The 23,697-nt window shown below is 33.1% G+C and overlaps 1 protein-coding gene across 16 annotated transcripts in view; it reads right to left on the bottom strand.

Moving 5' to 3' along the window:
- RapGAP1 (Rap GTPase activating protein 1) overlaps positions 1–23,697 on the bottom strand; it is a 152,868-nt gene that overhangs the window by 80,421 nt on the left and 48,750 nt on the right. The gene's annotated exons all lie outside the window — the stretch shown is intronic.

The raw sequence follows: 23,697 nt of genomic DNA, 5'->3' as shown, positions 1-23,697 counted from the left end.
TGTCATCGATTGATCAATTCATTACTTTCACCTGTCTGTGTTGATATCCGCCAGCACCGAAACATGTGTAAAATATATTCACGGGTCATTAAAAATGAGGATCAAATTGTGACATATTATTAGTATTAGAGAAGTGGAGTATTAGGTCTCTTTAGCGAGAGCAACCATGGGACTACCAATTGTTGTTGTAGTCTTTTTAGGTCTACAGCGCGTTTCTTCAGTCATTTACATGTTTCTCGAGAAAAAAACTGATGGCGATTATCACACATTAACTATGATGTACTTATTATTTTGGCCACATGTGTATATGGGGAATTCTGAGTGAAATCGGACCCTTTTGCAAAATGTGGTTTTTGACTTCCTTTATTTTTTGCTGCTCCTCAGCAAAACATTTCAGTATATTTTCAGATTTTTTTAGACTAACGGTTCAGAGATATCGCGCCTTGAAAAAGTCGAATTGTGTAAAAACTATTTGCAAAGAAATACTCATAACTTTTTTAATATTGGTCCAAATTGAAATTTTGTTTGTTTTTGTTTTATCAGATATCTAACAAAAAATAGAAACAAATTTTGGATCGTGGGCTTTGGTAGTGGAATTTGAATAATTACTATTTATTCTTATTTTTTAAAATTTGTATTTGAAACCAATTGGAAGCATTTGTTATGTAGTTATCACCTTTTAGTGTACCGATTTTCAAATAGCGTCGATACATATCGATCTGTCATTGGGAGTAAGTTCTTCCGTCTACCCTTATATGACTGACATTCCGATATTTATATATCGATTGTCTTCGAAATATAACCTTTTGATAATAGTTTTCTTATAAAATAAATAATAATTAAAAAAATGCTGTATATAGCTCCACCACAAAGACTAATAAAAAACATATTTTTTGTAGTGATGTCTTGGTTTTAGCTTTTTTGTGGAATTAGAGTACGAATATCTCGTTTTAAAATATATGCTCCATTGTAGAAAACGTGTTTTTAGTCATTATTCATCATCAAGGCATTTTTCTCAGAGTGAAACATGCAGAGGGGTCGAAAGAGTTCACCCGACATATTTTGCGACTGATAAATGGTGGCAAGAAATTTCACATGCTCCATCTTTGCTAATTTCAAAATTCAAGTTCTAGTCGTTTGCTCCATGCTTTTCGTGTGTACACTTCCTCGCATGACTTGCAACTTCTCATTTTCTTAGAGAAGATTAGAAGAATAAAATAACAAAATACATACATACATACATATATAATGAAAAATAAAATTAGTTTTTTATTTTTTTTCAGTGACATGTTCTCCAGTGAGTGGATCCGTCAACATGTAGCACGTTTAGATTTAGGAAATTCACATTCGACAGCGTATACGTCAAATCAAAATTCACTGTATATATAGCGAGGATTTATTCGAGAAATTGAAATTTGAAATCAAGTGGATTTCGTAAATCTAAACGTACTTACTATTATATCATTATCAATACGTTTGCATGATTAAAAATAAAATTTATTAAAGTAGGGTGTATTTAATCGTTAAAGCAAAAGTCATACGCATGTAATATTTTTTTTAGGCTGCGAAAAATTTGAGCATTATAAACAACTTTTCTTGGTTTGGGTTTAATCCTGTTTGAGGATGCTTAAACCTATGGAGATATTGACAACTAAAATCCAATTATAGTGGATAGCAATGCCCATTTATGATCCGAACGACAAAAATATTTCTCACATTCTTTCCGTAAAGTTGCTAAAGACATCGTATACATAAAGTGCAATGTTTCCAAGTAATCTTACCTCAAATACTTCCAAAAGTGTAGAAATGGTGAAAACTTGCCCGCTATTTTTGTTTCGATACCGATTAGAGATACGCAAGTCGATTTTCGAGTAATCGATTCCTCGATTTTTTGATTTGAAGAATCTTTTGACTTCATAGAAAATCGAAAGATCGATTTTTAGATTTTTGCAGTGGAAATCGATAGATCAATTCTGTTTTGACTTTTTGATGTACTACGAAAATGAAATATACAGATTACATTGATAAGAGCAAGACATCAATATTATATTAGCTCTGTTCTTTTACGTGCAAGAATCTTCAAGTTTTACCACTTTTTACTCAAAAAGCGTTCCTTTACTTCAGACACCATAAATTCCATACATTCATGGTGCAGTTTACAACTTTTACTACTTATGCCGGTTTTACTATTTTCAAAAGTAAAGGAACAGACCAATTATTTGTTGTACTGATGAACAAAGTTAACCTAATGCTTGGTGTAAACCACTCGATTTAAACTGTCAATTCCTTTGCGTATACGTCAAATGAAAACTCATCCGAAATCCATTGGATTTCATTTGACGTTTAAGCAATGGAATTGACAGTTGAAATCGAGTGGATTTCGTAAATGTAAACCAAGCATAACAGTACTATGAATACACCATTTCTTTTTAAAATATCCCTAATACCGATATTTCCTTGGTATGTAATACAAATGGAGATTTCATTTTTGTCTTTGGCGCCATTCAGCTAGAACAATGTTTTGTATCATAAATTTGCCGAAACTAAGGGTTCGATTATCGATAGCAATTATTGTTGAGTGAAGTTTTCAGTTGTCAAAATTACTTCATGTATGGCAACCTTCAACTGAAGTTGCGAATCTCAGTTGACGAACTGGTTATTTTTTAGCAACCAGTGGTGGAATTCTGTAACACATTTTTTGAGTTACCGACAATTGTCGATAAAATTTAAACGCAAAATTATGAATGAAAAGTATCAATAATAGTTGACAACACTGTTGATATCGATAGGACTTAGCGACAGCTTTATTTTGGTTGTTAACTTACAAAAAATTTCCTTAATTACCGAAATTATAAGAATTTTAGGGGTCGATTATGGATAGCAACTCAACTGTAGTTGCGTTGCCAGAAGAGAAAATCATGCAATTAAAATGAGTAAAAAGACGGAAATTTTTGTCAAATTCAATCAATATCAGTGTTTTGGACCTTCAGCTGTTAATTTAGTTGTAAAAAAGTATAAATGTTAAAGCGGAAATGGAAAATTCTATTACTAAATTTGCTGTGGACAACGCAACTGTAGTTGGGTTGCTATTCATAATCGACCCCTTAATTTTATCGATTTTTGTCGGTAACTCAAAAAATGTGTTACAGAATTCCACTACAGTTATTTTCAGTTGTAGTGAATATTTTATATATATTTTTAACAATTGTTGATTATTTTGTGTATCAAAAATATGGTGAAAATAACAATAAAACAACAGTTTAAAATATTAATTGATAAATTGAGTGCAAATCCAATGTGCACATATACAGCCGACAACACCAGGGAATTTCGTTTTTGAATAAAAATGATTGTTGTTTTGTCTTTTTTCATCCTCCGACAATTTCGAAACGATCCAATTTTGGCACAATTTGTCCTCTATCAAGTGGACAACTTCCTTCAATGCGTTCGAAATATAGACTGAGCAATGCAATTGTTGTAATCATTGTCATGGGACTTTTGGAAACTTTCCTCTGCAAAAAATCTCAATGCAGCGCACATTTAAAAATGGGAGGTATTGCTGTTGATCTGTAATTTACTTTGAAGTCATCCTTTAACGTTTCCACAATGTAAACTACGGCATCCTTTTCAATCGAAAATACGCCTTAAACCTAAAATAATTTCCGTCTTGTTTTCAGCAGTTTGCTTCCGCATCATTTAAAGCCAGATGCTAACTGTTATTCCGCGAAGCGTATTTGATTTCCGTTTGACCACCATACCTGTGAGGCATGCCCCTATCTGCCAATTGGGGACGCGTCCAATAGGGTTTTTATACTCTCAGCATTTATTGTAACCAGCAAAATGTGCCTCATCGAAATAATGTTTTTAGACCCCAAGTATGTTTGGAGGAAATCCGTTTCAGACAATTTGGAGTTGATTTAGCCATGTCCACCCGTCTGTCTGCCTGGCAGGTTGGAGAGCACGATAACTTTAGAACGGATACTAAACTTAGTTTAACACTTTTAAACTTTAATCCTATTACACATTTTTGTCGGCAAGTTAAAATGTCCAAAAGGGCCACAAAATTCTGAAAAGAATACATTCGATCTGTCCGTAGACGACATAGGCTGGGATATATCTCTGTCGGCAAAACCGACTGATACTTTTTTACTTGTTTCATTTAGCGGTTGGGACCAATTGCGTTTTTTTAATTGCGTGATTGCGTTTTTTTAATAAGGCATTTTTGCACATGTTTGTTGCCCAAATGCAGTTTAATGTTTAACAAAAACAACAAATTGGGGCACATTTTCGAAAGTTACTATTAAAGACCAATTAAAAAAATGTTGTGGTGTAATTTCGTAAATTTTTTCTAATAAAAAAAAAGTATTTAAAAAATCTCGCAATATGTCTTGGAAATTTTAGTCATAAGACTGTACAGTCATCAATTAAGTTCTTATTAAAAACGGTGCTGGGACATAACTCACAAATCTATTTTAGTAGTTATGTCCGGGATTTGAGACTTCAACCCTTGGACAGATGCCAGGCGACGCTTGCAGAATTTTCTTCGAAATGTTTTGGGTGTTATGTCCGCAATTTTTATCGGCGAAATCCTTTAACTTTTGTTTGGGGTGTTATTTTATGGGACCTTATTTCTGTACGCCGTCTCATCAGTTTTTTTTTGTTCTTTGTCATGAAACAAAAAAAAAACTCGTCTCCAATTTTATGATAAGGAACATAAACTATTAGAATTGACAAAACGGCTGTATACTTCGACATATAATTAAGACAAAAATTATATAAGTTATTGCAGCTATGTCCGCCTCATAACATCGGACATATCCCAAAATTTTTCAGCGTTATATCTTACATCAAATGCGGACCTAACTCTCAAATTAATTTCTGGAATCTGAGTCTGGTAAAAAGTTTGTAACATCATAAAAACTGCGAGCAGGATCCCATTCCCATTATGTCAGCATATGACGTTCAAATTGTCGATCGATTCTTCAATAATACCCGCACAAAGAAATAATGATATCCGTTTTTATAACATTGTACACGATTATGTGGTAAAATTGTTTCTAAATAACTCACTCATATAATCTCAAAATGTTTGAATGGAGTTGAAGCAAATATAAATTAATCGAAAATGTATACTTTTACTTATTCACTTCGAGTAAATATGTAGTAGAAAGGGATACTCAAAATATGTTCTATTAATAATTCGCCATAATTTATTCCATACAAATATATAGAGATCTCAATTGTGGAAATTATACTTTATGGACAGTAATCTAGTGGTGGTGGGGTATTCACTGTATAAAATGATTCATTCATTGAAGACGAGTGGACTCATTATCGTATTGTTTTAATGTTATCAAGTTATACATTTGGTAAGCAGCAATGTTTGAATGAATTAATTGATTTCCAATTCACGGCAGTTGCCATACTGGAAAATTACCAGTCAAATTTGTAGTGTATGCACAAAAATCCGCGAGTGCACTGATGCAGTTGTTCATTGCCTAAAAGTTGGTTGCCCATCCATCGATTGAGAAACATTAGGCAAAGAAACCACAAAGGAAACTGTTCGTCGATGTTTATAACTGTGTGTGGCATATCGCCGGTGTCATGCTTAAGTGTTCCATACGTCATTTATGACTTTTGAGATACAGGTGGTTTCTAGGGTTTTCCGGTATGCTTTTTCTGAATTTCTAGTCGGCTTTCTCCTATCTGCTCTAGTTTCCGAGATATCCACGCCTCGACGGGAAAGCCTCAACTTTTTTCAGTTATGAAATTAATATTTTAAAAACTTACAAGTTTAAAAACATATTTCAAAAATCAGAATTTTAATTTTCGATTTAGAAGTATTTAATTTATATAATGGAAAATTTGTTTGTCACTTTGTTCCATGTGATTTACAATATTTCAAGTCAAAAATATAAATCTTATTATCTCAAAACAGGCAAATTACGTATGGAACACTTAAGCATTACACCGACGATATGTTTAGGTTTTGGCCAATCTAATCCGAATTCGCTTAACAGCCAACAGCGATATCAGCAACCGCAAAACAAACTTCGATAAAGCAACACTGTAAATAAAAGCAAAACAAAACTGGAACTATGATTTGTGGAAATGTGGCTAATACACACAATTCCATCCAAAAGATAAATTAGCTATTTCGCATTGTTCGGATATTGGTTAATCTAACAAATTCATATTGAAATCGTTAAAGAGCTATAATAGAAATACTGTTCATTGTTGACAATGCGTATTTTTATTTTTGGTTCATTCACAGACGTAGCAAATTGTTCCCATTGTTGTTGCTAGTATTGTGTTTCTTTTTCTTGAACCGATAAATTAACATAACAATCTTTCAATTGTGGGAACAAGTCGATTGACCGATATCATCTGCTCTGACACCATTTTGCTGATCATTGACTGAAAGACAACAACCTTCTAATACCTAAATTCGACCACAGTGTCTATGGTATTGTCGATTTAAATTATACGAAATTTGGGGCATATTATAAAAGATATTCGGAGAATATATACAATGGAAGTTGTAAAAATAATGTAGTGGAATCCCTATACGTTACATCTCGATTATCCAAAAAGTATGTTCATAAGTAGGAAGAAAAATTCCCAAAAGTTTCAAAATTTGAATGAATTAATTGAACCTGTATACAAACCACACGATGGTGCAAAAATATATGCAGTTGATGGTGACGAACATGTCCACAATGAAACGAGATTTTAATCAAAAGTGGCAACAACAAAATTAAAATATTCCAATAATAGTGACTCGATTCAATATATGACATTAATATCAAGATCAATAAGTACTATAAGACTACGAAATATACTATTTTAGTTACATTTGTATTGTGAACGGTTTGAAATGAAATTCTGAAATTTTACTTTTTTGATTACTAAATCTTCTAAATACCAACGAAGTGAACTAAAAAAATACACCTGACGAAAGAGAACGATTCAAAGACGAGCAATGGAAACGATACTACAATATAAGATCAAAATCAAAAACAATACACGAATCCAAGATTAAAAAACTAACAGACCAAAAATTCAAAGAATTTAATTTAATTCTAAATGAGGAATGGTTCATTAACTTCACAGGCATACACTTTTCGAAAGAACAAAAATGGATCTTATCTATGGGAAAAAAGTTTGCCCTACCTCCAAAACATCAATCCGGTCTCCCTCATAGCCGAAATTGAACAGTTTGTGCAAACAATGAACGACAAAACAGAAAAAAGAAGTTACCAGAGGAAAAATTGCTAACAGAATCTCAAACTATACAAGAAACATTACAACAATGAGAAAGAAAAATACACTGATGTGCGAAATAATAGAGCCACCGAAGTTACAACGCATTAAACGTTTCTAAATCACTTCTGAAAAGTGTTTTATGGCGCAAATTGCATTTTTATAGTGGAACATTATCCCATAAATAAAATGCAGTCAACATTTGTCCAATTTGGGGGTTGACCTTGTATTAGGCAGGGCAGAGCCTGTAAAGAGGTGTGCGAAATAATAGAGCCACTTTAAGAAAATAAGACAATTTCTCAAGGAAATTAGAGTTTGACCGTCAAAATCATAGGGGAAAACGTTAGTTATCCTTCGTAACATTATTTTCCTGAATAAACCTGCACCAAAAATTAAAATTGTAACTCTCCTTCCAGAGTTAATGGGGCTGAAAACTCATAAATGCCCAGAATCAATGATAATGCCCCATAAAAACCTCCAGTATATCGCAAATATCAATAATATTTGTGATTGTGAAGAAAATGTGCTAAACTACTATCAAAAATAAGAGAACATCAAAAACCTGTAGAAATAGTTAATATTTTTATGATTTTAGAGCAAAAAATAGGGGAGTCCTGTAAGGAATATTACCCTTAGTAGTTCCTTTGTAAATAATTGATTGTTATCAACCCTAACAGATCTTAGGTGTTATTTAAGAACAGCCTAAAACAATTTAAGGGTACAAAACTCACAAATCTTAAACATAAAGGCAGAAAACTTAAATATATTAACTTTGTTTGACCAGTTTTTGATGTTTTCTTATTTTTGATTTGACAAAGATACACAAAGCGGACACTCCATTAAGACCAATAGCGTCCTCAGTTAACGTACCATGCTATAACCTAGTTCAATACATCGGTAAGATTCTAAAGACTCTAATTTCAACAAAATACAACATAAAAAATAGCATAAGCTTAAAAGAAAAACTAAATAATATCATCTTGGATAAAGGCGAAACAATTGTATCCTTCAATGAAATATCTTTGTTTATAAATATCCCAATCCATTTACCAATAAAAAATATCATGGAAAATGGGAAATGATTCAGGAAAACACACAAATACCAAAACCCAAATGTTTGAAGATCATAAACTTTGTCCTGAAGGACAACAATTATTTTAAATGCAACAACAAGTTTTACCATCAAACGTATGGTATGCCAATGGACAATACTCTATCGCCTACGGTAGCAGATATCGCACTAGTTCCTATACTATAGTAGTATATAGGATATCGTACTAGTTACTGGAATCCTGAAATTTGGAATTAAGATTACTGTTGGAGTATAGTTTTGGAAATTCGTGAACAGATAGAGCAAGAATCCAGAGATATTTAATTGGAGTGTAGGTTTGAGGTGGTTTTGGAAATTCATAGTTATGTTTATGAAAAGTACTAAATGGTACTAAATTTGGATTTGGGCGAATGAATAGCGCTGTAATTCAGAAATTTGAAATTTAGATTACTATTGAAGTGAAAGATTGAGATATGGAGGTAGTTTTAGAAATTCGAAGTACTAAATGGTACTAAATTTGGTCTTAGGTGTATTTCTTACAAGAATGTTTTACCTTAAAATGTCTGAATAAATGTATCTCGCTGTTGATGTGTAGGGGTGAGATACGTCTGATTTTTTTGAAAATCAAACGAAAGTGGTACGAATCGTACTTAAATAAAAATAAATATTAATTTAAATTGGTATTAGACAACAAAGTTTTTAATGGTCACCATTTCCATATTAAATATTGTTTATTTGTTTTTTTTATATCTTTTCCGCATACGAAATAGCGGGCACTGTGCTATTTTGTAAATTAGCGACCAAAAAAAGTAGTCGTTAAGTTCTGCCGATAGCAAGAGTGCTGCCAACCTTTTGTTGAAATGAGTTTTAATGACAACTTTTAATGGACTTTATGCTCTATTCAATAATAGGTATTTTCTACCGCATTTCTTCGGGTCCATTATCAAACCGAGTTATTCATTGAGGATATTAAACTTATCAACAGAGTTTGTCTGTAAACTTTCTTTCCTCTTACGGACTTTTTCGGATTTTTTCGCCCATTTATGCTGTTTAGGATGTATTATCGTCCATGTTCCCTAATTATAAAAGTTAAAAAAATGGTAAAGTCGAATTCTCACGCTTATTGAAACTTATATGTTTTTCACAGTTTAAGGAATTTGGTAAATATAACGTTTTTATACCCTCCACCATAGGATGGGGGTATATTAAGTTTGTCACTACGTTTGTAACTACTCGAAATAATAATTGTAGACCCCACAAACTATATATATTCTTGATCAGCGTGCAATTCTACATCGATATAGCCATGTCCGTCCGTCTGTCCGTCTGTGGAAATCACTCTAGCGTCCGAACGGATTGACGTAGGTGGCTGAAATTTTGGGAAAATCTATTATTTGTACGTAGGACTTTTGGTATTGAAAGCGGGCTATGTAGATCCACGTTTTCGTATAGACCCCATACAACATGACGCGTAACGCGTCGTCGTTTTAAGGAATTTTTAAGATATTTGTCCCATTTTATAACCGAATTGTTTGTAATTTGGTATTTTTTGTCTCCAGAGGCCAAAAAACATTCCTACCAAAGTTGGTTTATATAGGTCCACGTTTTGGTATAGCCCCCATATAACGTCCCATATAAAGTACGCGTCATTTTAATATATTTTGAATGTATTAGTCTCATTTGACAACAGAATCGGTTGCAACTTTGTATTTTGTGTTTCCAGAGGCTAAGAAACATTTCGACCATAAAATGTTTTTATAGGTCCACGTTTTTATATAGCCCCCATAGGACGATATCTCCCGATTTTCGGTATTTTGAAGGTTTTGGCCTCATTATCACACCGAGATGGCTGAAATTTTGTATTCTTCCGATTTTCGGTATTTTGAAGGTTGTGGCCACATTAATCCACCGAAATGGCTGAAATTTGTGGTGGAGGGTATAAAAAGTTCGGCCCGACCGAACTTACACTTTTCCCACTTGTTTTTAATAGGGGAGATACCGTGCGACCTCTAAAATTCATACCTACGTGTACCATAGCACATTGCACAAAAATCAGTTCGTTAGTTTTCGTGATATAACATTCATAAGTTTAGCAAATATAGCGATTATAAAACAATAGAACCCCAAAATGTATCAAACATATATATAACATTATGGACCACTTAGATATAATATATTTAAAATAGTGGGCGTGGTCAATGTTTATTTCCATAAAAACTTAAGTTGGGATATGACGAACATTAAAAAAAATTATACTGATATGGCCCAGCCGTTCTCAACTGATGCAATTACCATGAACGCCATTTGATTTTTATTTATAAAGTTTTAATTTTATCGATTTTCTTCGGTAACTCAGAAAATTAGTTCGAGAATCGCCCAATTGGAAAAATTATTATAAAAAGTTGTGGTATCTTTTAACTTATATTTATGCTTTTATACTCATTGTGTCATCCAGAAGACGTGATCTAGATGCAAAATCCATCCTCGCTTCACAATTCCCTGAATTCTTTCACACACTAAGTCACTTGCACTCATGATTCAACTACTGTTTTGGCTGCAAACGAAGATACAGTCCAAAATCACTTGCACTTGTACTCATTATTACTTTTTTGGATACAAACATGCTGGGTAGTTTAAATAAAATAAATTGTTTTTGGTGTTATTAATAATTTTATTCGTAAAGAGTTATTATAAACTTAAACACTGATAAAATGTAAAATGTTATAAAATGTGTGTCAAAATGTGAAAGGAATGCATTTTTCGTGATTCTGCATTAACTGAATTAAAAAACTATGCAATCACTACTTCGCATAGAAAACACTTAAAAAATTTCTTGAAGGTAAAGATTTACTTGTTTAAAGGTATCCTCCATCTCTTTTAATTTGTAAAGTATTTTCAATCGTACCACAGAGGGGAAACATATGCCTAAAGTTGCTCAAAACTCAAAATATGAAAATCGTTTTTTTATGAAAAAATGTTGATAAACGGCAACCAGACTCTTTTCTACATTTGCTATAACCATCCTCGACTTTGTAAGATTAACCAATCCAATGCAGCAGTCGATTGAACTCAGCCATACTGAAAACAAAAAGTAAATTTTCGAAAACTAAGAAATTAGGTGAACATTAAAATTACATTATTTTCGCGAAAATTTATATTTTTCAAGATTTATTGTTTTTGTACAGTCTCAGAACAAGATTAGCATTTAAAATTTTCAGATTGATTTTAGATCTTTGCTCTTTAATAATGGTGATACATATCCTCTTTATGAAATATTTTTATGATAATTTTTAAGATTACTACAATTTCAATAGTGAAAAAGTCTATTTCCCCGTCGTTTCCCGACCATAGTTTCTTCTAATGTTTTATGCGCTTGAGTCTCAAATATCAGATTCAATCATAAAAAATTGCGCATATTTGCGCCATTCCGAAAAAATCTAATTTTTCTCAACTAAGATATGAAATATTTTTATATGGAATTGCAAGGTTTACTCACACTAAATTTTGCTCCGCCTTATAACCGGGGCTCTTATTTATCAGACTAAACCAACACATATCAAATATGTTTGCATTATTCAGAAACATTGACGGCTTTTCTCATGTGAATTGAGAAAAATTTAATTTAAGTAAGTTTCAAAAAATAAAATTTGGAATGAAATATATGTATATGGGACTATATATACATATGCACCGATATGTTTGAAAATTGGATCAATGTTTTTTTAGGCTAGTTCAGGTTGCATGTGTCAAATTTCAGTGATTTTGGTGCATTTTTATCTCATATCAGATGCGAATATATATGGAAGCTGCATCCAAATCTGGACCGATGTTCATTATTTTCTATAGGATTAATCCTTATACAGAAGATATGCTTTGTGCAAAATTTTATATCAATCGGACTATAAATGAGCTTTCTAGGGCTTTTAATCAACTTTTAACACAAATTTCCCCTCTGTGCGTACATACGATTAAACTGTAAATTTACTTTATCCATAATTGTAAAAAACGATAATTTCCCATACCGTACATTTAGTGGATTTTGCCGTTTAAAAGTACAGCTAACTTAGTAGTGTAATACAGCTTTATTCTTGCATTGTATTCAGAATATATATTTTTGTAACACTAAAATAACAGAAATAAGAGTAAACTATACGAAAACAACAAAAAATCGCAAAAACACGCGTCTAATGACATTTTACCTGCATTTTTGTGCACACTTTTAGTGGCGTTTAAACAACCAGTGGCTTTATATGGGTTTAAAAAAGTCCGCAGAAACAAATTATTGAATAGTTCTAAAAGTAAAATATGTCGAACGATTGTTTTGTTTCCTCCCAACTTCCGTATCGAAAGCTGATTTAAACTTAGAAACAAATGTTCATAAATAGCCTCCCCACTGCAATTATAAAATGCTTCCAGCAACAAAGCGGCGTAGAAGCAGAAATTGGGGAATACCATTGCGAGACTCAGTGATCTTTAAATATTTCGTGTGTCGATTGATACTTAGCAACTTCCATTGGACCATTTGTGGAAATAAATGTGACTTGTCGCCGCACTCTGATTGGTGCTATTAAATTATTTCGTGTCGTGAGGGCATTCCTAGTGATGACATAATGAATTTAACGATGTGTTTGTTCAGTTGATGCTAATGTAGAAGCAGGACCAAATTAGTACACATTTCTTATATTTTAAAATAGCAGGAAGATATGATATCACTGTGCACACATATTTAAAATAATATTTTAAATATTAAACCCAGTCAATATATACATGGGGAAATAGGAAAAAATTCTCTCAGTGCTGAATTTTAGTGGAAAGGTAGGGTTTTCCATTAAAAGTAATGTCCTAAAAGATCCATCGTGCGCCGCACAGTGTTGCCGCTTCCATACAAAAGTGGACAAAAATAGAAGGAGTTCACCTAGGTTGATGAATTATTGCACAAGTACTTATAAGGATATAGGAATGAAAAATTTCAACTTTGGTCCATATCGGTTCAGATTTGGATATAGCCCCCATATATATCTTTCCCCGATTTTGCTATAACTCGGTCAATTTTGATCGAATAGAATTCAAATGTAATATGTAATATTTTCTTATTTCCCCGAGTAGTTTCACCGATTTTCGTTAAAATCGGTTCAGATTTGGATATAACTCCCATATATATCTTTCCCCGATTTTGCTATAACTTGGTCAATTTTAATCGAATAGCTTTCAAATTTTATATGTGATATTTTCTTATGCCCTAGAGTAGTTTCACCGATTTTCGTAAAAGTCGGTTCAGATGTGGACATAGCTCCGATATATATCTTTCCCCGATTTTGCTATAAATCGCTCAATTTTTGATGAATAGCCTTCAAATTTAACATGGGATGTTTCCTCACGCCACTGTTCAGTTTTAACGATTTTGATTTGATTTCGCAAAAATCGGTACAGATTTGGATATAGCCTCCATATATATCTTTCACCGATTTTGCTATAAATCGATCAATTTTTGAAACATAGCCTTCAAACATGGGATGTTTTCTTAAGGCCTTTTTCAGTTTCACCGATTTTGACAAAAATCGGTTTAGATTTGGATATAGCTCTCATATATATTTTTACTAACCACGCAATGTTTGTGAGATATTGATTAAATTAGGAAAATATGACGTAATTATCCGTAATTGGGTGATATAGGGCGAAATTATATATCGAAGCCATATTCAAACCTGAACCGATATGGACCAAAGTTGATATTTTTAATTCCAGTGCCCTCATAAGTACTTGTGCAAACATTCGTCAACCTAGGTCAACGGTAAAACTAAACAGGGGCCTGAGGAACTTCCCATGTTAAATTTGAAGGGTATTCATCAAAAATTGAGCGAAGTATAGCAAAATAGGGGAAAGATATATATGGGGCCTATACAAAAATCTGAACCGATTTTTATGAAAATCGGTAAATCTATTCAGGGGCCTAAGAAAATATCACACAAAAAATTGAAGGCTATTCGATTAAAATTGACCGAATTATAGCAAAATCGGGGATAGATATATATGGGGGCTATATCCAAATCTGAAACGATTTTTGTGAAAACTCGGTGTAGCTATTCAGGGGCCTAAGAAAATAACACGTACTAAATTTGAAGGTTATCAGATCAAAATTGAACAAGTTGTAGCAAAATCGGGACAAGATATATATGGGGGTTATATAAAATCTGAACCGATATATCTCAGAAGGTTGCAGGGATGGGCAGAATGTTTTTATACATTTCACTTCGGAAGAGATGTCCAATTAACGGAAATCAAGAGCCAAGGTGACAATAGGTGGCAATCAAAAGATATACTCTACCAAATATTAAGAATTTATATTTTTTTATCAAATTTAATTTTTTAATTCTTGATAACGGTACTTTGCCCGTGTGCAGTTGATGCCAACTGTTTGTACTAAAATTTTATATTTATAGCCCACCCATCAAATCCCCATCCAAAACTTTTAATATTATCAACAAACTTTTCAGAAAATTTTATTTTAAATGTCGTCTAATTTTCATTTGATTATCGCCTTAGATTACATGGGAAATATTTTTCATATTTAAAGAGCTATAACTTCATTATGGATGCACATATCGACAAAATTCTTTCAGATTCGTTATATCGGATGTGTTTACTGTAAGAAGAAAACATAAACATTTGTAAAAGTTAACATCACATTTTTTTAGTTTTGTCCACGCGGCAACACTGTGCGCCGTGCGCAGACAAGTAGAAGTAGAAGGTCATGTTTCCAAGAATGATAATTTATTTTTCCCTAGGAGTTACCAATCTTAAGATAAGCTATCAGGCGGACGGATAAAAATAACCATGTGATAGGTATTTTCATAAGCTTTCAAACGATACCCACATTGTAGTATTCAGTTAAGTAGAACCGGGCCTAACCAGCTTTTTGTATACTGATTTTCGGCCAATTAATAATTGTTGTAAAAAAATCAAAACAACTAAAAATGCGTTAATATCGGCTGGACCGTTAAACATGGACAGGGTATATCGTATGTCCACATAAGATATCAAATTATAGCTAATTTGGTCAGAAAATGTAGTAGTAGTAAATTGTTTTGAAAATAGGTTGATATTTTACCAAAATTCGCGCGAAATTTTGTTTATCAAAGAAAAAAGAAACAAGTAAGAAAACGTTAACCTCGGCCGGACCGAACTTTTTATACCCTCCACCAAAATTAAATTGAAAAAGAATGAAATAATTAGTTTACTTTCATCTACGGAAGTACTTAGCTCCGCCGCCGCGCCAAGTCTTATTCCTGGGAGGAGTAGAATTTGTTAACTGAAACATATTGGGGCCAAAACCTTCAAAATACAAAAAAGTACCGTTCTATGGGGGCTATATGAACATGTGGACTTATACCAACAAATTTCAGGTGGAATATTTTATAACCTCAACGAAGACGAATTACCAAATTTCAACCATTTTGGTGGGATAATGAAGCTAAAACATCCAAAATACCGAATATCGGGAGGTACCGTTCTATTTTAACTACATCCCACTTTAAACTTGTTGTTTTTAAATTTAAAAACAACAAATATGAGGTTAAGCTTGACTTACATATGTACAAAAATAGTAAATTTATTTATTTAAAAATATCTATATATATAAAAATGGTGTAAAAAATGTATAGTAATTCATAAAATGAGAAAGGCTAGGCCGATTTCTGTAAAATTTTTGTTAGTTATTCGTATTTTCGAGGAGAAGGTCTTTACGGAAGAAAATTTTGGAAAATCTCTCTGGAAAAGTCGGAAAATTGGAAAAATCGAAAATTGAGTTTTTGTGTGAAATTTTATTCCTTAATAGCGAGACGAAGTTCGCCGGGTCCGCTAGTTTATTATAATTATAAATCATAATAAAGACAAATTATAAACGCACTGGCAATAAAAGCTATCGGCTAAGATGTAAAATAACTTAGGTGTATAAGCATCTCAAGCAATTTTTCCTGTTGCACGAATGAATAAAATAAGCCTACTAATAACTAAAATAACCTTTATTCCATTCCACATTGGGCCCAATGACAGGTTTTTGAGGCAACAAGTCACTGGAAGCAGCTAGAGCTACCAAATTTCGTTCCAATGTTTTTAATGGGCATAAAAGTACTTCTGCAAAATTTGGTAAGAATCGGTTCAGATATAGATATAGTTTTCATGTATATGTTTCATCCGATTTAATCCGATTTTATATTTAAGCCCCACAAAGGTCACAATTTGCATCCGATCGCCTTAAAATTTGATATGGTAAATCCTGTTCAGGTTAGAATCAGGTCCTGAAAATTTGGCTCTGATCGGTTAAGATATATATCTACATATATATAGAAACCTTTTCAGGTATACAATGATGTTCGAAATATAAATCTTCTGAAATGGCTGGACCGAATTTGATAAAATTTTGTTTGTAGATTCATAAGGTCTGAGAATAGATCGTAAGGTACTTTTTATACCGAAAAATGGAGGGGGTGGGGGACCTCCCCCACAACAAGTTTTAGCCAAACGCGAAATCTCAGAGATTATTAGACGCATTGGTATACAAAACAAAAGTAATTGTGACCTCTATCATTAATTTATGTTTTGGAAGTAGAAAACCGCGATCGCGTCCGTTATTTGAAAACTTTATAATTACAGGTTAAGATCTTGAAATTTAGTAGGTGTTTGTAGTACCAGTTATTAAATTTAAAGATTTAGAATATTGAAGATTTCAATGCTTGGTGTAACTCGGATAAGATTACTATAAAATTTGGCGACTTGTGTCATATTGAGCATCGTCCAGTCTCAACCCAATCTAATAAATTAAAATATCCACATTTTTAAGTGTCACGCTATCTGTAAGTAATTTTCTATAAGTATTCGGATCCATACGGACATGAAATTTTTTTACACATATAGTACTCACTATTACCTTCTATCAGATATATATAGTTTCGACAATACGTCGCAATACCGCGAGTTTTATTCCAAAAACTATTTAAACTACAATACGAACTACACAAAAAATACACCACAAGTCTACTTCAAATATTCCTTACCAAATCTAACTTCTTTTATTTCTTAATCAGAATATTAATTTATATACCTTTACACGTTTTATCCATTAAAAAAACTGTTTATTAAATCAGCGGTTTTTAATTGCCGAGCGAAACAAATTTGTTCTTCGTTGGATAAATTTTTATAAAATTTTACAAAGTAACATGCAATATCTTTGACAGCTCGGTATGTGACCACGAAGCGTTGCCAGGTTGAAATGATTTTGTTTCTAAGTGGCTCAAAGTGTTAAGAATCTAATCCCGTTACTAATTTATACAAGTATATGACTTCAAAACTAGACTTTTTGCCTCAGAAACCTGCCATTGGGCCCAATGTGCATTCAGATATTTAAAAACAGGTCACGATCAAGGTTGAAAAAAAAATTATTTTTTTCTTTGTTAAAAAAAATATTTCTTTGAAAAAAAAAACGTTAACGACATTTTTATTATTGTCAGAATTAAAGAAAATTAGTGAGAAACAATTATTATGTCAGTTTGGTTATATCTTTTCAATTATATATGCGCCTTAAGTGACTTCAAAAAATTGCCCATAATTCTGATAAATTCAAATTTTAAAATAAGTTTGTGCGTGAGGTTTTTTCACCGAATCACCTTATAATTAAGATTTTACGCAATCTTATGTAAAAACCCATCGCGCTATGATACAGGGATATGAGGTTGTAAAAAAGTCATTACCCTAATGGACACTCGTTAAACCGGACAACGCGGCAATTCGGACACTAAAATAGTTCGGATTATCGAAATTGGTACTGTTCGATAATCAGGACAATTCGATAATTCTGAACCTACGAAACATGTGGTGTTCGGATTATCCAGATTATTACCACAAGTAACAAAGTATACAAAAAATTGTTTTCATCTTACCAGTTGAAGATTAAGGCGGAATCAACATTCTTAAATACTTATATTTGATAATTGATTCATTAGAACTACATTTTATTAATGTAAACATTTCCTATAGTTTGTTAGTTCTGCTGGACATCAAAAAATTCATGTTGATATGTATTTCGGTTTTTTACCTTTATTTTTTGATTGGACTGGACTGGACGCATAACACTTGGGTATAACTTCTTTGCCCTCATTTTTATTCAGACGTCCTACAGATCATGTGACAATTTCCAAATAGTATTTAGCTAATACAAAACAAATCTTAGAAACTCATATTCACAGAAAACACCCCGCGCCATATGCCTGACTGGTGCGCACCACATCCTTCCACACATTGCACATCGTAATATTTCTTCCACTTTTGTGGTCACTTACACCTCTACAAAAAATTCAAAGGTTTTGAAAATAGTTACAGCATTAGAATCTTAGGTTTGGTATGTGCTTACATGTACCGAAATCGTGTTTTACGAGGGCTGCACGAAAACTGTCTGGCCTAGGCAACATCGCGTGTTGCCAGGCGCTACTTGATTTTTTTTGGAAAGCTTGACAGTTTTTAGCCTTAACGTACTCAGGACAGTGTATCATACGACCATGTTTTGGTTGTTTACCGTGACTTGAAAAAATCACTTTGCAAAAAACTGGAATTTACTTGTGAACATTTTCGTCCGATCATTTTTCAAAACTTTCGACGTCGATAAACATAGCAAGAGTGCATCGATAAAATTAAATCGTTGTATGTCGACAATGGACCATCCTATAGCACTATGAAAAACTGGTTTAATGAATTCAATCGTGGCCGACACTCGCCAAAAAACGAAGGTGAGGGTCGTCCATAAACGGCCGGAGTGCCAGAAAAAAAGTAAGCCTTGCGTGAACGGATAATGTAAGATCACCAAATGGTCGCCTGTCAATTCTGAGTAGTACACTACAATTTGTTTGCATGAAGTCTCCTAAATCATGACAATGCGAGCTCTCATTACCGTCGTAATGGTGGCAGCGAACGCAAGTTGTTACAACAAAGAACAAAGCGATTCGAGAGCAGGCCTTATTCGAACCTGATCTATGTCTTGTAGAAATATTACGAAGTTCAAAGTATGGACCAACTCTGTTACTGCATTCGAGAGTTATCGTGCGCACCATTAAAATGACAAGTTTTGAACTTTTGTGGGGGAGGTACCTAGTGGAGTGGACCGATGTAGTTAATCTTCGAACTTAAACTAAGCATTACGATGGCCAAACTTTGGATCGAATCGGCAAATCCGCTCGAGAGTTATCGTGCTGTCCAATCACTACATATGGTGCCATATGGAATTTGCAAAGTTTGGACCAAATCGATTGATCCCTTCGAGACTTATCGTTCACACCATTTTACAGACCGATATGGCCCATCTTCGAAGTTTGGACAAAATATTACGATACCCAAAATTTGGTTCGAATTAGTTGATCCGTTCGAGAGTTATCGTGCGCACCAGCCAGCCAGACATACAGACGGACGGACATGGCTAAATCGACTCCAAATTGTCTGAAACGAATTTCGTCCAAACATACTTGGGGTCTAAAACCGTTATTTCGATGAGGCACATTTTTGGTTGTATCAAAGTGTATATAAAGGCTGAGGGTATAAAAAAATAAATTTATACTTTTGTTTTCTTAGTTTTTTCTTGTTTAGTTTTTCGCCGATACTGTATGTGTACGTTTTCCAAACGTGTGGTTGAAACATACTAATTTTGGTCTAGGATTTCAAGCTATTGACTCATTCATATACATACATACATACATATGTACAAGTTTCGATCAACCACAAGTTGATGGCTAAATATACTTTGATTCTCATCACTCTGATGAATAATTTGCACTTACCATAATTGTCAGAGCTTGTAAACAGTTTAAAAATAACATTTTGTGGTTAGTTTATTCGATTTAATTTAGGCCAAGATGAATTATTATAAGGGGAAGGGTATTGGTGGGCAATCCATTTGAAATCGAGAGACATTTATCATAAAATTGAGAGCATTTCCAAACAGCGGGAAATTAAAGTTGTACTTGTTCTGTTTTGTTTAACACAAAATGGATGCGGCATGGTATAGCTCCTGACATACACACGTACATATGTATGTATGTACATGGGGTTTATTTTTAGCCACCCCAACCATCTCCCCATCACAATCATGGCATCATGGGTCATATGGACAAGTTCTTTATTGTATGGAATGCTAAAGGTGCTCACGGACAACTCAAATAGCCGAGTTTTGATTTATTTGAAATTGTGTATCTATGTATGTATGTAGGTACTTTGATCAAATGGCCTAATACTAAGTAAACTATTAGGTGAAGGGGTGGGCGAAGATACGACCGACGGAATTAATCCAAGTCGCGACATTTGTTCAAATCCTTTCAAAACTAAAACTCATATCTGTACAAAGCCCATTTAATCAATGGGAAACAGTGGGCGTACAAATCTTTCTGTTGAGACACAACAAACTCAGATTACGTCATTGACATGTTTACATTTGTTATAATTCGATCGATCAAATTCAGTTCAACTTGGGAAATATAAACGATGTGTAACATACATACATGTGTAGACAAGCAGAACGTGATGGTTGATGCGGATTCTCTTTGTCTCCACAGTAATCGAATTCGCATGAACTGATTTATTTAAGAAATGCTATCTAAATTAAATTAAATAAATTAAAGGCTTTGTATTGCAGTATAAATAAATACATAAACAAGTAAGAAAGTATCAGTCGGCTTTGCCGACAGAGATATGCCCTCAGCTTATGTGAAATGAAACTTTTATCTACAGACAGATCGAATACTGAGGGGTTTCAGAATTGTGTGGACCTTTTGGGACATTTGAACTTGTGATCTTTTGGACCCCTATCTCAGGAAGCATGGACTTGCCCACGAAAGTTGTGGTCCTATATTGCCCTTCTTCGAACTTAAACGAAGTTTTGACAAAATATTACGAACGCCATATTTTAGACCAAATGTGTTGATCAGTTCGAGTTATATACACTACCATAGGGATTTTTACAACTTTCGGCCTATTTTCACAGGAAGTATGGTTTTTTTCCTGAAATAAACTTGCATCATCGTAATGGGCGGTGAATGCAAGTTGTCACAACAAAAATAAAAGCGATTCGAGAGCAGGTCTTAAATTGAACTTATTCGAAATTTTGTGTGGGATCTATCCGAAGGAGTGGACCGATAGATTCTATGTTAAAACCTGTTCTATGTCTGGTAGAAATTTCACAACGTTCAAAGTATGGACCAAATCGCTAACTCCCCTCAAGAGTGATCGTGCGCACAATTTTTCCGAACATTAAGCAATTCGAGAGCGGCCAGTAAAGTAAAGGAACGGAAAAATAGTAGATCTGGCAGCAATGCCAAAAAACATGACTTCTTAAAAAATAACAACAAATAAAAGATGTTTCACTTTTTCATTTTTTATTTCATTGGTTTAATTTTTTCTTATATTTATTTTATTTTGCTTTGACAGTGCGCGTTGTTTTCTTTTGCCTTAATTGTCAAATAAATTGTCTTATCACCAGTTTGACAGATTTTCCACTTTTTACACCACGAAATTTGTCGAGCAGAAAGTAGTAAAAGAGAAGACCATTTTGATATGATCTCTATTAAATTTTGCTTCAAGTTTTACTATTTTTTGGGGTTAAGGAACGCTTTCCGAGTTAAAAATGATAAAACTTTAAGAAACTTTTACGTAAAGGAACAATGCTTTTTTATATGACCACAAAAGCCTGTTAATGAAAGTAGAATATTTCGTATTGACGCCATGAAGGTTGACTTACATAGGTGGTCAAATTTCAGATATATCACTCTCTAAATATCAGAGATATAGCAAAAGACTTTTTGATTCCTTAATTTTCAGAGCAAAAGACTTTTTGCTTCCTTAATTTTCTGAGCTTCCATTAGCTGTATTCCAATAGGTTCGAAGTGAAGAAGAAACTTCTCCACCCACATTTCCAAAATTTCAGCGTCCTATCTCAACGGGTGGAGGTACGGACTTGCATAAAAAACCAACAATTTAAAAACACAAAAACTTGCACAACTTATATATTTTCCAACGATTAGTTATTAGGTTTTCCCATTTTCGAAAGCTAAGTCCTTTCCTTTTTAAAGATAGGTCCAAGTTTTGGAATAGCCCCCATATAACGGTACCTCCCGATTTTCGGTATTTTGAGGATTTTAGCAACATTTTTTGTCCAAACTACCTGTAATTTAATATTTAAGGTTCATAGTGGTCGCAAAACATCTCCACCAACCTCCCGCTTTTCGGTATTTTGAAGATTTTATATACAATTTTTAATCGAACTACCTATAATCCGACAGTTGAGGTTCCCAGTGGTCACAAAACTTCTCCACCAAAAATCGTCAACATAGGTCCATGATTTGGTATAGACCCCATACAACGGTACCTTCCGAATTTGGATATTTTGAGAATTTTAACTGCAATTTTTAACCGAACTAGCTGTAATTTGACATTTGAGGTTCTGCTGGGGATCGAACCTGCTGTAATTTGACATTTGAATTTTCAGTGGTCACGAAACTACTTCACTAAAAATAGTTAACATAGGTCCATGTTTTGGTATAGCTCCCATATAACGGTACCTCCCGATTTTCGATATTTTTAGGGTCTTAGCTACATTGTTTGACGGAATCACATAAAGTGAAAAATATGTCAAATCTATGTCAACTACCCGTAATTTGACTAGGTTGTGAAACAATTAAACGGGAAAAGCAGTTATGCAGAGAGGTAGATAACCGGGATGCTGTGTATATGTATGTATAAATGATTATATTTTTGGCATAAAACTATTGTCAATACAATTGACTATAGAGTTAAATACACAAAATAATTTTGTATAATTATAATTATTTATTCTTTTATTATTTATTCTTTCCCAATATTCCCATCAACACTAGTTTCTAGTATTGGATGCTGCATTTATATGAATGTTGTTTTGAAAATGCAAATGTGAATTACATATTTATACACTTTCGCCTTTTTTTTTTTTTTTGACAAGCACAAATACTACGTAGCAGGCGATTGTTATTGATGACTTTTTAACCAATTTGTAGTTAGTTTAAAAATAACTGATTTATAATCAACATTTATAATCAGACAGGGTAACGAACCAAAACTCCTATAGTGCGTTTGTGTCGAAACACAAAGCGTTTGAATGTATAGTTCGCATATAATAATAATACGCACAAAACTATAACAACTTACAGTGAAAATTATTTAGAAGAAACGTTAAAATTACAATAATACTACAAAATAAAAAAATAGTATTAATATTATTGTAATTTTTAGCTTTGATTGTTAAGACTACTAAATAAGAAGTTTATTATTTTTTATTTTTTTTATTTTGTAGTATTATTGTAATTATTAACTTTGTT

This window comes from Musca autumnalis, unplaced genomic scaffold (assembly GCF_047663935.1).
Source record: "Musca autumnalis isolate F117 unplaced genomic scaffold, ASM4766393v1 scaffold_2, whole genome shotgun sequence".
NCBI lineage: Eukaryota > Metazoa > Arthropoda > Insecta > Diptera > Muscidae > Musca > Musca autumnalis.
Note: the sequence above shows the minus strand (reverse complement) of the source record. Positions and strands in the feature narration are given on the sequence as shown.